Consider the following 4,173-nt stretch of genomic DNA (forward strand, 5'->3'; position numbering starts at 1 on the left):
CTCTCCCTCTATGGTCCATCCACTCCTCCATCATCACTTACATGCCCCTCTTCCCCCTGTTGCCCTTCTCTTCTTCTTAGTCCAGATGTCTATATCCCATTGAGCATATATGTTGTTTCCTCTCCTAGCCACCTCTGATGAGAGTGAAGATTCCCTCATTCCCCCGTGCCTTCCCCCCTTCCATATCATTGCAATAGTTCCTTGTAATAAAGAAAAATTTATTATATGAAATATCTTAGCCTATTCCTCCTCTCCTTTTTCTTTCTCCCATTACATTTCCCTTTTATCTATTGACTCCAATTTTACACCACATTATATCTCCAAATTCAGCTTTCTCCTGTGCTTCATCTATAAAACCTTCTTCTACCTGCACTATTTAATGAGAAGGTTCATATGAATATTATCAGTATCATTTTTCTATACAGGAATACATTTAGTTCATCATCATTAAGTCCCTCATATATTCCCCTTCTCCTCCACTCTCTATGTTTCACCTGAGTCCTGTATGTGAAGATCAAACTTTCTATTCAGCTCTGGCCATTCCAAGAGGAACACGGAAATTTCCCTGGTTCACTGAAAGTCCAACTTTTTCCCTGGAAGTGGATGTTCAGTTCTGATGGGTAGTTGATTCTCCAATGCATTCTAAGTTCTTTTGCCTTCCAGAATATAATATTCCAAGACCTGTGAGGTTTTAATGTAGTTGTTGCTAAGTCCTGTGTGATCCTGACTGCAGTTCCATGATATTTGAATTTGTCCTGGCTGCTTGTACTATTTTCTCTTTGACTTGGGAGTTCTGGAACTTGGCTATAATATTCCTGGTGGTGTTTTTTTTTTTTTTTGCCTCTCTTTCTCGGGGAGATTGATGTATTCTCTCATTTTCTATTTTGCCTTCTGTTTCTAGGATATCAAGGCAATTTTTCTGTAGTAGTTCTTTGAAAATGATGTCAATGCTCTTTTTGTGATCATGACTTTCAGGTATTCCAATAATTTTTAAATTATCTTTCCTAAATCTGTTTCCATATCAGTTGTTTTTTCAATGAGATGTTTCATATTTTCTTCTAATTTTTCATCCATTTGGTTTTGAAGTATTGTGTCATGATTTCTCAAAAAATCAGCAACCTCCCTCAGTTCCATTCTTTGTCTGAAGGATTTGTTTTCCTCAGAGAGCTTTCTCATCTCTTTTTCCATCTGTCCAATTCTGCTTTTTTTTTAGTACAATGCTTCTTTCTTTTATTATTAAGTCTGGCAATTTCCACAATATTTTGCAACATTTTCAACATGTAAAAAAGTCAAATGCTAAATAGTAGTGGATTATTATTTTACATAATTAGAAACAGCAAATTCACATTTAAGATTCTGCAAAGCTAGCAAAAAATAAAGATGCCTGGCTTTTGTACATATTGCATCATGAAAATCAAACAAAAAAAAATCAATATAATTTATTTATTTTCTTTACAAAATTACAGCCAAGCATTATAAAAGAAGGATGTTAATAATGAAGGTACCATATATATTATTGACATATAGACCTTATACACTGAGATGTTATATCTTGTACCCTGAAACACCATATGTCAAGAGCTAAGCCAAGTTAATTTAGGCTCATCACTCAGGTTTGAAAAAAATTATTTGGAAACTTCCTTATTTTACTTAATATATTCAATTAAAAAGCTTTCTACTAATTAATGACAATGGACTCCACTACTCATTTAAAGAGTTTTTCTTCTTTGTTGGCAGTATAAAATTTTTGTTCAATATCAAAATTCTGGTGAAGCACAAAGTTGAAGGCATTTTCTAGTGTATGCATATATTACTCACAGGGGTGCTGAGGAGGTATGGGTGGAATAGCTTAGATTTCACACTAAGTTTCTGCTAAGCTTTTGTCTAAGCAAATAGCTCAACTATAAGGCAAGTAAAACATCACCCCCACAGCATTCTGGTGAGTTTCCACTTGGCCATCTTTTCTAGGTAAACCTCAAGAATATAATCTTAAGTAAAAACTCTATAAATCATTTCATACATTTATAGAGAAAGCATGGACTGAAAGGACATAGAAACGTGACCTAACAAATGGGACTTTCATTAGTTCAAATTCCTTCCAAAAAATTCCAAAATGACTTTGGGGAGTTGCGGGGGGAATCATCATAAATTCTTAATTTCAATGTTAATCTTCATTAAAACATCTTCTCCTTTTTGTGCTATTCTAACAACTACAATCAGCATAAAGAACATTGATTTAATCAAATGATTAAATTGTAAATTTTTGTATATACCAAGTAGCAACTCAAGTCTCCATTATGTACTTGTGCTTCTGTTCTGGGGCACTTGAATAAAGAGGAATTCATTTCTATAGTGTTACATTTTGCTGAAGCATTCCTTAGCATTGGTCCACACTTGAATTGCCTTTTTGCACATACTAATCTGCATAATTTCATAGCTTATGAGAGCTTCCTTTAAATCGTGGTTCTTTTGCTCTTTGAAGCGTTCAATATCTGACCAAGCAGCTTTGACAAATTCTCTGCCTTCCAGATTTTTAGACTTCAGTTGTTCTTCTCCTTCATTTATTTCTTCCTCTAGCACCTTTATTCTGGCTTCTCTTTGTTCTGGAGTTTCTTGACCAAACAGTTTACTAGTCATTCCTTTTAGGGAGAATGTGCTCACAGTTCCTGTTGCAAGTTCTTCACACTGTTGCTTTTTGGATGCCAGATCCTGAGCAGCCATCTCCAAATCATACTGCATTAGTTCATGCTTCCTACAAACCGCTCTTAATGCTTCTGCATAGAAAAGATATTCCTTTAGTTGATCTGCATAGTGTTCCTCTTCTTCTAAAATATCATCAATAGAAGCTGCATTTACATCCATATGATGTCCTGCACTCTGTAGTCCATCCCCCATTTCTTTTTCTATGGCACTCCATTCACTGAAAACTCTTCCATAATTTCCATGAACTTTATAGACACCAGAGTCCGTCCGCCACTCTGGCTCTGACTGGAAGAAGGTGTGAGATGACAGACTGTAGTTCATCACCATAGTATTTTAGTTCAGTAAATCTCTTGTCTGGGTTTTTCACTCTGAATGTTGCATTAAGAGCTTTTAACCTGGAGTCTGCCTTTAGCTGGAACCCTGTTTCATTCACTGTCTCCTTCCAGTTATTTTCCTGTGTTAAAAACAAGTAGAAGATTTTGTCCTCAGAAAGAACAGAATGTGAAGCCACTCTTAAAAGAAAGTTTTCCAAACCAATTCTTCGTCTCTCCACAAAATCAGGATCCATGTTGTCTGCAGAGAGTTTATGCCAAACAAATTCTGCCCTCTTTTCAGGCAAAGGTAGGACAACAATATGTGGATAGTAAACTAGCAAATAGTTTCTCAATAATTCAAATTCGCTATACCATCTCCAAAGAGAGTCTGTAAGAACACTCTGACCATCACTTGGTTCAACTGACCTTGTCTCAATAAGGTAAGCTGTGTAAGTTTCTTGTATGTTCATGGCATTTCTTCCAGTTCTTTTTTCTGCTTCTGAAACAGTAATTTCAATTTTCTTTGACCAAAAACTACCTTCTGTCATTGGGACCCCACTCCCGACATGGCGTGCCATCTCATCCCCGGCCGCCCCAGGGCGCTCGCCGTCTGGGCCCCCCAAGGGTTCGGCCTGAAGCCCCGGTGGCAGCTCAGGTGCTGCCTGCTCCATGGCGACGGGCTCGGCTCGCCCAGTCCCAATTCTGCTTTTTAAAGCATTCTTCTCCTCAAGTAACTTTTTGAATTGTTTTGTCCATTTGACCTATGCTGGTTTTTAACATGCTATTTTCTTCTGCATTTTTTTTGGATCTCCTTGACTAAGCTGCTGACTTCATTTTCATGTTTTTCCTGCATCTCTCTGATTTCTTTTCCCAATTTTTCTTCTATCCCCTCACTTTATTTTCAAAGTCTTTTTTTAGCTCTGTCATAGGCTGAGCCCAATTTCTGTTTTTTCTTAGAGTCTTTAGATGAAGGCACTTGTACTTCCTCATCTTCAGGTTGAGTGTTTTGATCCTTCTTGGGATCACAGGCAAAGTATTTCTCAGTGGTGCTCCTCTTTTTTTCTCTGCTTACTCATTTCTCCAGCCTGTGCCTGGTTTTGCGCTGCTTCCTGATCTTTTGAGTATTAGTGGGACACACCCCCCACAAGGATCTCCC

At 37.4% G+C, this 4,173-nt stretch overlaps 1 pseudogene; it reads right to left on the bottom strand.

The window, feature by feature from the left end:
• Positions 1–2,192: 2,192 nt before the first annotated feature.
• LOC141511095 (sorting nexin-4 pseudogene) lies at positions 2,193–3,688 on the bottom strand (annotated as a pseudogene).
• Positions 3,689–4,173: the final 485 nt, after the last annotated feature.

Source organism: Macrotis lagotis, chromosome 2 (genome assembly GCF_037893015.1).
Source record: "Macrotis lagotis isolate mMagLag1 chromosome 2, bilby.v1.9.chrom.fasta, whole genome shotgun sequence".
Lineage (NCBI taxonomy): Eukaryota > Metazoa > Chordata > Mammalia > Peramelemorphia > Peramelidae > Macrotis > Macrotis lagotis.